Genomic DNA, 13,984 nt, shown 5'->3' with positions numbered 1-13,984 from the left:
AGTTCCCCTTGTTGAAAATCCATTCGCTTTTTTGCGTCCTCATCGGATGCCAAGCCAGAAGCGGTTGCCATGGAGATGTTAATATGCTTGCACAAATAGCGCATTTCTCATTTCAGGGTGATTTCACGTTTTGGTTTGTGTGGCATCCAGCGCACGCTTCTCAAAGATCCAAAAATAAAGTCACGCGACAACGCTTCTGTAATCACAGGGTATCCATTTGAAGGGACGTAAAAGAAAATCATTCAGCTTTGTACTTTTAATCTGAATGTTAAACACGTGACGCATTGACGAAAACAACCACCTGATTGGCTATATGTTGCCTTTAATTTTGGATGCTACTGAGGTGATGCTCAAGCTTCGAAACGGTCAGCTTTCCTGCGTATTCCCAAGTGTTCTGCTCCGCTACCACAGCGTGAAATACAACTTTTTCCATTTCTTGACACAGGAATTGGCATCACATCTCAGACTACCTTAAGGTAACAAGAGCCGAGAGCTGCTCTCCTCACACAGTTATTTCTCCTCTACATCTCTTGCTCTCTCTCTCTCTCTCTCTCTCTCTCTCTCTCTCTCTCACCCCCTTTGTGTTCTAGCCGCTGTAGTTTTCCACAGCACACTTGCAGCTTGTTACAAGCAAAAATCCTGCAGCACAAACCGGCAGACACAAAAACAGCCACTCCCCGAGCTCTGTGCATTACGGACACATGTGGAAAAAACATACTTCACCCCTGCCAATGACAACATGCAACCATTAATGCTTCCTTTAGTAGCCCCCGCCGCATGAGATGATGTTTCTGAAGCCCTCTAATAAGGGTCCCTTATGTAAATTCACAAAAGAAAAAATACTGGAGAATACTTTAGTAAACTGTACTAAAATTGTGTTTTTGAACATTACTAAAGTAAATATTAAAGTATTTACTACGCTTCATCATTTCACGTATTCTGCAGTATTTCATGTATATCTTCAATATAATAAATACTACAGAATACTATAGTATACTGTATTATCTATACTACAATTAACTATAGTAAATACTGCAGAATACTAGAGTATTTCCTGTGGGTTCCTACACTACTGTGGTTATGATGCTTTGCTGTCTCCAATTACTTTCTCTTTTCTTTAAAACAGTGTACTATATTTACAAAAGTAAACTTGAACCATACTTGAGTTAATGTCTTAAGTCGCTTTGGATAAAAGCGTCTGCTAAATGACTTAATGCAAATGTAAATGTAATGTACAGTATACCATCAATTTACTATAGCAAAACTGCAGAAAACTATAGTATACAAAAATGTTGTACAGTTTACTACAACAGCAATTGTTTCATGTGGGAAAAGATAAGGATTCTCATAATTACAAGTGCAGAAATAGATTCATATTATGTAACACATAAGTTGAAAAACCTAATATCATAAAATAGACATTTGAGTACTAATGATGAACCACATATAAATCTGCTCGCCTGTGTCTGTACATTTTATGTTGCTCAGCAACCGTGAAGATTTTAAGTCAGCTTTGAGCCTTAAATACAAGTTTCCTTGACTTCTTTGAGATGTGTCCCCTTTGTATTTTAACATTTATCTATCTATTGGATCAGTCCTGCCCACTGACAATCATGCAGATATGCAGCAGTTTAAACGTCACAGCAAAATGTCCATCAGTAACACGTTTGTGCCGTATAACCTAAAGCCGCCTCAGACCTCGGCTTCTCTAAGATTTCCCATCAATCCTCACACGATGTGGTCAGGCATGACACATCCATTCAAAACATAAACACGGGGCACGAGACATGACTTCACTCCTCAATGCACCAACCTCTATCCGCTGCTCTGTAACTCCGCCCCCTCGCTTCTCCAACTCTCTAGGAGAGATGTGAACGAGATTCAATGTCAGATGAGAGCCGGTGAATGAGGGCCCTCCATTACGCTCTTGCCGCCCCGTGACTCGAGACCCCCAGAGCCCAAGAGGAGGGGAGAAAGAGAAATCAGCAGATTGAGAGAGATGTCTCAGTCCGATCTGTTGTTTCATATGCTTCAATATAAAAATACCAAAGTCTCTCTCTCTCTCATTCGCTGTAGCCACACAAAGACTCATTAGATGCAGCCGGCGAGGGCTGTAGACTGAGAACAACGACGCCAACGAGAGATCACATGGGTGGGATGTCTGAGAGAGAGAGAGAGAGAGAGAGCTTTGCTTGTGTTCTTGCAGTCTGCAGATATTTTTACATCAAGAGAGAAAGAGAGAGAGAGAGAGAGAGAGAGAGAGAGAGAGAGAGAGAGAGAGCGCCAGCGTGCACGACACACGGTAGAGGTGAATGAGGGCAGGATAAATGAGCCAAAAATACAGATATAAACAGTGAAACTCTCACACTCTTCTGCTCTGTGGGATTTGTGGTAATGAACTTGTACATGTGCTTCACAAATACACATTTCAAGTCAGCATTGAGTCAGAACTGTGTGTACTTACTGCTCTTAGGAAAGATTTACCATGGTTTTATAAAGATAAATGGTTACTATGGTTGAACTATACTGTAAAAAAAATTAAATACAGTTTGTGTATTTAACACATATCATATATCATATCATATCATATCATATCATATCATATCATATATCATATATCATATATCATATATCATATATCATATATATCATATATATCATATCATATATCATATATCATATATCATATATCATATATATCATATATATCATATCATATATCATATATCATATATATCATATCATATATCATATATCATATATCATATATCATATCATATCATATCATATCATATCATATCATATCATATCATATCATATCATATCATATCATATCATATCATATCATATATCATATCATATCATATCATATCATATCATATATCATCATATATCATATGTCATATCTCATATCATATCATATCATATCATATCATATCATATCATATCATATCATATCATATATCATATCATATATCATATATCTCATATATCATATATCTCATATATCAAATATATCATATATATATATATATATATATATATATATATATATATATATATATATATATATATATATCATATCATATCATATCATATCATATCATATCATATCATATCATATCATATCTCATATCTCATATCTCATATCTCATATCTCATATCTCATATCTCATATCTCATATCTCATATCTCATATCTCATATCTCATATCATATATCATATATCATATCTTCTTAACTTATTATTTATTTTAAATAACTTTAGTTTACTTTTATTTATTTTATTTTATTTACCACAATAACCATGGTAATTGTAGTAAAATTGTGGTTATACAAATGGTAATCAATCCACAAAAACAAACATAATTACTACACTTTTTTACTATAGTAAAACCATGGTTATATCAGTACAGTAATAGAGTTGTGGGAGGCATTCAGACTTACTGTAATTAAGTCAAATGTGACCTTATTAGACTCTCCCGAGTCTTAACTAAAGTCCATACAGCAACTAAACGTGTGGCGGCTTTATGTGTCTGTGTCGATATAAATCCTGCTGTAATTCTTCACTTTCAGCCTCTCTAATTCCTGCTAATTAAAGTGTATTTCCACTCGCTTTAAAACAAGCATAGAGCCATTACAGTGTGAGAAGCGTATAAATCAACAAATCCTTCAAATAAAAGACACGTGAATGATGATTGTTCATCATAAAGAACCTCATCCCGACTTTAAGAGATTTCATAGAGCGTTTCTTCTATCGTTTAAAAAGGCAGTTTGGCCTCTGAAGGAAAAAGAGAGACGGTTGTTGAGAATGGTTTAGTATTGAAATGACACATCATTGCTGTGGATCTAGAGATGCTTGACAGTACACCGGTGTCCTTGTGTAAAACATTCTTATCCTGACTGAAATCTCTGGCTTTACGGTCCTGTGAGCCATTAGAGATCAGCATGGCTCGCTTCCCAATTTCACCTTAAAAAATTCTTGCAATGCTTCCTATTGTACAGTCATATCTAATTTGCATTGCCTCTCTTTAAGGGGTACAGGAGCTCTATAACGTAAAGATGCAAAGCATATGTCTGTCCAAGCTATCCTACACATCGCCGGCTCGGGTCCACAAACTAGTGGGCTGCCTACAAAGGTGCATTTTAAAGCATCATAGGCGCATTTCCTGAAGAATGATCCAAGATGTAGACAGGCATTAATATTCTGACTTGCACGACTTTTACAGAAAAGGCAATCCCATAATGTTGGTTTTAAATGTGATTAATGCTTATTTTAATGTTATGTATGTTATGATTTTTAAAATATCACTTTGTATATCAGTCAGTAAGGCACGATGGTTATGATGCTATCAATGACGGTTGATATTGTCATATTTTTAAACGTATAAATGATGTGAATATTGGTGGCGTAGAGAATTTTCAGGCCACCGTGTATTTAGGCCATATGCAAATATGTAGTCTGTTTCCGAATGAGATGATTGGCTGTGACGGCGGCTGTGGAAATAAATCGAAGACGAGAGCCAAAAGAAAGTCATTATTTCTGCTGGCCGAGGAGTTTAAAAGTGCTCTGTAATAAATGGATAGCGTTTAACACTCGGCGGCGTTGCCGGTAAAGAACAATAAACAAAGTCCTGACAGACCGAGTTAAAAATAAAACATCTGTTAATTCAGAGACTGAAGCCGAGTAAAGCTCTAGCGATTAAAGTTTGTGCACATTACAGATCTCATTGTACGTCTCTGTTTGAACTCAAGAAAAAAAACGACAGGCACGCCGGTTGAGGTCTCAACACAATGGCGGACAGAAAGATAAAAGTGGCGCTAGAAGGTTTTCTTCTTTCAATGTACGTTTTTTAACTGTAATTCTCAAACCTGCATATATGTAAATGTTTTTTTAAGACGATCAGATTCGTTGATCAGGTCATATGCTAACCGGTTGTTGGAGGACGATCTCATGTGAGTCGTACCCGAAGTCAGACACAGAAGATGAGACATGAGTTAAGATCAAAATGACCCTATTTACTTTCGTAATACACATTCCCTATCTTATTTCAATTCATTCATATGCAGTTTTTATAATACATATTGTTTCAGTAAAGGTTCCTAAAATGTTCTTTCTCAAGCTTTGTATACGGCTGTGTAGAGAACCTTTAACATCCACAGAACCGTTCTGTTGCACAAAAGGTTTTGTAGAGGAAAAAAGCTTTTCAGACTATAAAACGATAAGTAACAAATTGTTTTTTAAGACTAAAATGTTATTTAAGGAACAAAATCTGGTCTTCAGCATTACTCTATTGCACCTTTTTTAAGAAGTACATTTTGTTCCAAAGAATAAAAAAAACTTTTGATCATCAATTGTTATTGCATTGTCTCTTTCATCATAAGCTGATGTTATCGGACCTTCTTTTAAAAACCTTCAATTATTACTATAATTTACAAAGAAATTCAATTTAAAAGTGGTTTTCAGACAATATCTTAAAATAGTTTTTTATTTCCCTATTGGCAAATAGTTTTGTTTCTTGTTTCAAGCATTAGTCTCACTGAATTTTTACATTTTTTAAACATTTGGTTGGTTTGACCTTCCAAAACCTGTATGATGTCATTATGTGTACTGCATTTATAATGCTTTTCTGTCTTTAGGTGTTTAGCAGACGTCTGAACAGACTGCAGGAAGATTCTCCAGAAATGTTCTTCACAGCTAAATGACAGAGCTGGAACGACGTGACTGCAGGTAAATAATGATAGAGACTTTTCTCCAAATGTTTACGTTGACAAACGGCATGTCGCAGTGATTTTGCAACGAGACATTGAGGGGTCTTTCGTGCAGTGACGCAGGGGTCACACAGTGCATGACAGAGCCAGCGTGACTCGCTTCTCAATCTCACTGCGGCCAGCCGAGAGGAAAACCACGGCAACCGCACAGTACAGTGAACACAGTCTCTCTGGAGCCACACACAGAGAGAGAGAGAGAGAGAGAGAGAGAGAGAGAGAGAGAGAGTTAGAACAAACACAAGGCTATATTTCAAAACCTTGGGAACTGTTTATATAGGCACCATTTTAAGATGTCGCATTCCCATATATAAATAATATATGTACTGTATATGAGGCAAAGTATAAAACTTTATTTATTAAAAATAAATAAAAGTAGTCTCTTTCCTAAATTAAAAAATGCTTAAATTCGCATCAAGATCTTAAATAACTTGACAAATCTGAGCTCAGTTTGTGACATTGTCCTAAAGTTATTACTAAGTTATATCAATTTAACAGCGGGTATGCATTGACGTCACTTTCCCATGTGAACACGCCCCTTTGAGGGCCAGGACACGTTCCCTTCGAGTGGTAAAACAATTTCAATAGGAGGAACATGGAAACGGGGACTAAAACACGCAATTATTTGCTAAAATTAAAAGCAGTTGGACTCGACAGTGATCCCTACGACTGTTAAAGGAACCAGGTGTCCTTGGACACTGATATTTTGCACCGAATTGCATTTCCTGACATCGTAAGCAGCCATTTTGCTGAGTGTTTTGCCACTCAATGGAGGGTGTTTAGGCGTGTTCACGTGGAAAAGTGACGTCACGTGCATACCATGTATTGTTTTTGAGTTTTGGTATTGGTTAAATTCAGAGAAGCAATGTGTATGTTTAAAAAACATGTCTGCATCTTAAAACATCTTTGTACACTTTATTAAAAAGTAGTTGTCCTTCAGTTGCTTTCTTTTAATGTTCTAAAAGTCATTTTTAATCTTATAAATCATACGCCACACAGAGCCAGAAAGATCTCATCTGCTGTCCCACGGGCAAACAACAGCCTGAATAATGATCTACATCTGAGGATGATGTTGTTCTGTCAGTCTGTGAGGTCTGCAGTTGAGTTATATAAACGTGAAAGCCATACAACAAACACACAACATAAAAATGGCAAATAAGGCCAGTGTTTATAAACCAGAGCTGTGCTAAACTGTGAATGATAATCATTTTAACCGTGGCTTCTCTCAGTGGGGTCTTGTTGAACAATCACATTTTCATTACAGGGTTTTCAATGTGCTTACAGGCTATCATTTATAATAAAAACTCAAACATTGTATAAACAAATAAAACTGGAATGACCACCGTGATAAAGAGGTGGAACCTGTCGAGAACATATAGCCCATATTGTGATCTTATTACAAGGCTCGTTGGAATGCTTGATTCTGATTGGCCAGTCGCGACATTTGCAGGTTCGTTATTCCCAGATAACAACATCTCAAAACTATTAACACACGGCAACCTGGATGCAGCAAATCATTTCAATCAAATGAAATATAAATATGTCTTTTCAATAACATTATATTTACAAATGATTCAACCAAATTGCCTGTTCGTGACTTTAACATCATTTCTTACCTTAAAACCAGCCGGTTGTTATCGCAGAAATAAGCCCCGACAGTGTGATCAGGACCCGACGCGACCTCCAGTGTAAAAGAGAAGAGGATTAGATATAAGATAAATGTTTACAACTGATAAGACTGATATGCATTTTATGTTGTGGTTGCAATATGTTTATGGTTTTGTTTATACATTACAAACTTTCGTTCAGCAATGTTCATGCCTAGATCTGTTTTTACGGCAGGTCAATACTACTGGATTGTAAAAATTATTTAAAAAGAAAAGACATTTGGAGTTTTGTAGCTTTTTGTGTTCCTGTCGCTTGTCGAGTATTGAATTATGGGTTTTAATGTCAGGGAACGTGAACAAATATATATTTTTTTGGAATGCACTGTAAGTCGCTTTGAATGAAAGCGTCTGCCAAAGTCTTTTAGCTTCGCTGTCATTCATATTCTGTTGCGCTACATTTCAAAATGTTCTTCTTTTGTCTTTTTCTTTCAAAAGAACGGATCACAAATATAGATATACAGTTCTACGCATATACACTTTTATCCAATCGAACGAGAATATCCCTCTACTGCGGTCAACTAGCAAAACATGCTTCATAGAGGTAGCAAAAGCCTGTTTAAAAAAAGAAATTAATTTAACTTAATGTACTGTCAATAGAAAAGGCATCACAGCACAAGAAAGAAAACTTATTTAGATGACATACAATGTATAGTACAAATTATTTGCACATGCATTAACTACTATATGCGGCACACTATTGCACAAACGTTGTCTTGACTATTATTAATTATGTCTATACATGTTGGTCAAGTTTTCAATGGAAGCTGGTTTCGGATATGGTTCAGTTTGGTAGATTTTGTAAGCCATAATAAGGAGAACGTTTGAATAATACCAAGTCATTATAAAAATAAAGTTTGCATTATTATAATTTTCCTCTTGATATTACAGTTACGTATAGTAGTGCAAAATCGACACATTTTAACAAAACGTGGTGCAAACCGGCTCCCATGCTAATCAACGATAGAGAGACCCACTATATTTCTATGAGAATGAAATAGATAATAAATCTTTAATATTGCGTTGGGAAGAGCAGATCTCATTTAAAATATAGATTATTGAATAAACTGTAAATAAAACACATAGACAATGATTACCAGAAGACACACGGAAGAGAGTCTGTATGTGGAGGACTTGAAAAAGCACAATTAGAAAGAAAGGAGCCCATTTAAATAGATGCTCCGCTACACTGACTGCTTTATGGAAATGAGGATTCAGTCGTGCTCTGTACATTTGTTAAGTTGCTGTTGCCTAAGGCATTAGACATCAACACACACACACACACACACACACACACACACATGAAAGAAGACATATCTGGCTGCTGTTCAGTACTCAGTACACGGAGCAGACTGCTGCAGCTCGCATTGATCGCCTGATCCGTCCCAGAACAACGGCAGAAAAGACACACTTTTCATCTATCTGAAACTGTGAACCACACTATGTTGCATGTGCAATCTGATCTAGGACCTGTGCTTGAATGCGTGCTTTAAACTCTGCTTTCTATTGCGGAAGACCTTGATCGCTCAATCTCAATCAACAGCGCGTGTCCTGTTCACATGGTGACGCTTTGAAGAAGTTTTAAGAAGCCAGGTCCAAGAGGCATGAAATGATTTTAACAAGTGCAGATTTTTTGACTAAGTGATGTATTTTCTGTTAAAACAGGACGTTTAGGTGGACGGGAGGCTTCTTTAGCTTATGATCTTTAGTTGAGTTTATAGCCATGAATCAAGATTTGCTGTTTGCTTTCACAGGTTGTATGAAACATCAATGTGTAAAAATGTGCGGATGTTCATTTATCTGCCTCATGAGAATTCATAACAAGCAATCTAATCTGTAATATTACCATATTTTCCTGGAGTTTATTTTCCGGAAAACATATTAAAGCTAAAGAGTGCTTTTTCTAAACACATCATAAATGTAAGAAATATATTGCTGAAAGATGTTACAAAGACTCAGAAGTATATGATACTGAATTGTGGAGTTAAACCGTTATACAGTTTTTCACCAATTCTGTGTTCAGGTTTTGCTGGGCGGGCCTAAAACAGTCACTCAATGATGAAACGGGCATCCGAGCATGCATGGCCCCGCCCCTAGCGGTATTTGACAGTTGAGAAACGGTGTCATGACAACGGCCGCGAGTGGGCGTGGTTTCAGTGACGACAGTCGACACGCCCCCAGAGTTTGAGAGTCCTGCCTATTTTTTCAAGATTTTGATAATCTATTTATCAATAACCTATTATATGTGTTGTGTGAACATGAAGAAAAGTGTCCTTAATTCACAATAAAATCAACGTAAGAAGAACGTAATAATCTCTAATCTAAGATGTAGCACAATCTGGATTCATGAATTCAGATTAGTCATGAATTTATTATTCCAGCTAATGAATGAAAAAACATCGTCAGACAATAAAAATCCATCTGAATTTAAAGGTCCAGTGTGTGATATTTTGGAGGATCTATTGACAGAAATGCAATATAATTTGGAGGTGTATAAAGATGTTTTAACTACCTTAGTATGAGACATTTCTATCCACATGCACCGTGGGTCCCCATGCATGGAATTCATCATGTTGTTTCTACAGTAGCCCTAAACGGACAAACTGCTCCACAGAACGCGTTTCATAAATGCTTTATCTCCTGTTGCAAAGAAGCGAAAACGTGATAACATCTTAGTCCTGTGTCAGCCACCGGAGTGCTTCGAAAGGGAGGGTCGGAGTGAGCCGTTGGTTGCCTTTCGCAAACCTGACCACTAGATGCAACTAAATTTCATACACTGGACCTTTATAGGGATCACGCATCACACAATTAAAATGTAAAACCGCAGCGTGCGAGCTGTTGGTGTGACGTTCAAATTATCATTGTCGTTGGTGTGAATTGGCTTTAAACCTAAAACCCCAGACTGGGCTTTGATAATGCGAAAAGTGTTGTCAGTCTATGAAGTGTACAGTAGATCCTCTGTTGGTCTACGAGTCGAGTTCGTTGGGTTCACAGTCGGAGGTGAAATTCAGGATCTTCAAAGTTGCAACTTTTCCACTCGTCATTATTTCCATGCAAAGGAATAAGAGTGAGCGTATCATGAAGAATAATGTGACACCACCTCAACTGCTGCACATTTACAGATGCCAAACAACACGGAAATATTAATACAGACCGTAGGGCCACAGGTGGACATTTATGTGTAATTTAACAGCGGCTCATCCAATCACTCGGAATTCTAAACCATCCGTTTCATAACACGAGTCTAGACGCTATTAATTCAATGAGCGCAATTTCAGCGTGATGAAAATGGAAAATTCGATATTACGGCGGTGCGGTGAGTTTAAACTTCTGCTCGGCTCCAGATCTCATTCCTCTCACATCCCTCTGTGGCATAATCAGGTACTTTCAGCCTCATGTCAATCACAATGCACACCTGAATTATTCATTTGACTATATTTTATTTATGTCTGTATTTCCCCCATGCCACCGGAAAAAGTTGGAGGAAGCTGAGCTCTCTGACAGCCGTGGATGCAGAGCAGGAGGCTTTCATCTTTAAAACAAATGCTGGGAGGCTGAGAGTCGGGGGGTCCGCGTGAGCCTTGCACACGGTTTCCAATTATCCGTGCACTTTCTCCAAGAGATCTTCAAGTTTTTTCAGGTGTAAAACACTCACCTGTGATGTCTGATAGATGATCTATGAAGAGACCCTTGTTTATGTTTACTGTATAGAAGGAAACGTCTTATTCATGACACACTGAAACATTAAATGGAATTTGGTAGTTTTCCATCCAAAAAAATGCAACACAGTCCTGGGCTCTGTTTTAGTTTGGTTCCAGGTGTATTTTAACATTTATGTTCTCCAAGTCATTGAAGATTTGTTTTCCACGCTTAAACCATAAACCACCCAGCACAGCAATTAATAAAAATTTCGGATTTGAGCAAAATAGGTAAAAGGCATCACCATGAAATATTGGATGATGATGATATGATTGATTCATTGACCAAGGTTTAACAATATTAACAAAAAAACTAATATTTAATTTAATTTTAATTGTTTGAAAGTGTAATTGAACTTAAGAGAGTGTCATTTTTCACTATGGTAGTCGTTGGGGTCCAAGAACTGTTTGGTTACAAGCATTCGTCCAAAAGAAATTATCTGTGTTCAACCAAAAAAAGAAATGTTTTACACAAGTTAAACACTGGTTTAAAACAACTAGAGAGTAATTCATGACAGAATTTTCATTTTTGGGTGAACTGTCCCTTTAAAATGATATTTCCCCAAAACAAAAATTTCCTCTATCATTAATTCCCCTCGTCATTTCAAACCTGCATGAGTTTCTTTCTTTTACAGAACACAAAAGAAGATATTTTGAAAAATGTTGATAGCTAAACAATACTGAACTTTCATTGAATGAACACAAAACAAGACTTTTTAATTTGTTTTTTGGTCGAGCACCCACAACTCAGACATTTCAAAAAATATCTTCGTTTTTTTCCACAGCAGAAAGAGTCACACGTGTTAACAACCACATGAGAGAGAATAAATGATGACAGGACACAACTATCCCTTTCTCTAAAATTAAGAAAGTGACTTTTAAATGATATATATTTTATAGAGCGCTCCGTCACTTTTGCTGTTGAGAGTTTGCATCCATGAAAATTCACCTTCAACCGTTGATAATATAATCTCTCTTTACACAATTATCACATATGTAAAAGCAACTGGCACACAATTACTATTGCGTGACTGTCCTGTAAGAACTGTAGGACATTGGCAGCACCCTCGCAGACATGAGTGTTTGATGTCTAAATTTAGACGAGTGTCTGTGTGTGCGCGCGTGGGTTGAGACAGCGAGTGTGTGTCACCAAAATATGACTAAACCATCATTCACGGCAGAGAACCCAACCAGGCAACCAGACAGCTGATAATCACTCACACTGCTTCATTGTTTACAGGAATAACAGCGTTCAAAGGCAGATTTCCTCACGAGAATTCTTCTCAATATTAATTATAAGCGTAACGGCGGAGACTCTTATCTGAGATATTAGGCAGATGCTGCGTTGCCGTGGCGCTCTTTGTTTGAAAAGAGATGTACAGTTGAGACCGATGAGAGTCTGATGACGTCTGTGTGTCTGCAACCTGATTCTGTCAAACATCAGATTCATTTCAAGACTTTACCTCACGTGAGGACCCCGAGTTCAGAAAGTATGACTGTGAATTGTGGCTTTTGTTTTGAATTCAGGGTTCGTGTAGCTCGGTTGGTGGAATATTGTGCTGGCCGCGCAAAAGTCATGAGTTTGGATTAAAGCATCTGCTCAAATGCCTAAATACTGTATAATGCATATTCTGTTATTTATGTAATCCCTTATTTTTCCTTGTACAGGCAATGTTTTCTACCTACTTTTGGGAACCAAAAAAATGTGGCAATGTTGTTGTATCGTCAGTTTATCATGGCAATATTTTGAGTTTGATTTGTTTGGTTGGTGTGAGTGCGCTTTCTGAACCGGTGAACCTGAGTTCCAAATTCATGTTAGCGATTGTTTTAAAAGCACTCTTGAAATTTGCCTAAGTGAACCGCGATGATGATGTACATCTTTGCATGCTTCCGGGCACATAAATGCGTTTCACAAAACTGCTTGCAACTGAATTGATTTTCTTCGGTGAGCAGCTCGCATTATTTGCATCCACGGGTGACAAATGCAAGTGTGCATCCAAAAGGGACAAAAACATCGGCAGCATCTGCTGGTACCCATGATGTCATTCGATGCTGATGATGCAAACACAAAGTGTAGTGTAGATTTGACAACTTATAAAGTTAAAGGGACTTTTATAATTGACTCATTTATGGGTCATTCCAAACCAGTATGACTTTCTTTCTTTTGCAGAGGCCAAAAGAAGATATTTTGAAGAATGTTGATAAATTGACAACATTGAACCCCATTGACTTTCATTGTGTGAACACAACACCACTGAGACATTTCTCAAAATATCTTTTGTGTTCCACTGAAGAAAAAATCATACAGATGCTGAATGACATTATGGAAATACTGTATATATTTTTTTGGGATGGGGTGAATTGGTCCCTATTTGATAATCACAAATGCAGGAGATCATAGTCAATTTAATCAGCAAACGTCCTCTTAAAGAGACATGTGCTGAGAAAAAAAGATGTATCGTAATTCAACCCAACACTGACGTTTACAGCCACACACCCGTCTGCATCAATCCACAACATCAGCAAACCACAAACTGTGATGCTGTGACATTTATATTTACTTTGCTAACAACTGTTGGCTAATTATGATTTGTAACAAATGATCTGCCAGCTTCAACGTCGCAGACACATCAGTCCGGCTCTGGCACACAGCACCAATTAGTATCTTAGTCATTCGTATGTGATGGATAGTTGCAGCTTGGCTGTCACAAGCACAAATATTACCATACGGCAACTGTCTCACCATAATGTACCAAATTAAAAACGGTTTCCATGGAAATTGGTGCAGGCTGGGGGGTGCAGAGAGAAGATGCATTGAAGGAGATGAGGAGAATAATTATAAAAATTTGGCAGA

The sequence above is a fragment of the Barbatula barbatula genome (genome assembly GCF_947034865.1).
Source record: "Barbatula barbatula genome assembly, chromosome: 9".
NCBI lineage: Eukaryota > Metazoa > Chordata > Actinopteri > Cypriniformes > Nemacheilidae > Barbatula > Barbatula barbatula.
Note: the sequence above shows the minus strand (reverse complement) of the source record.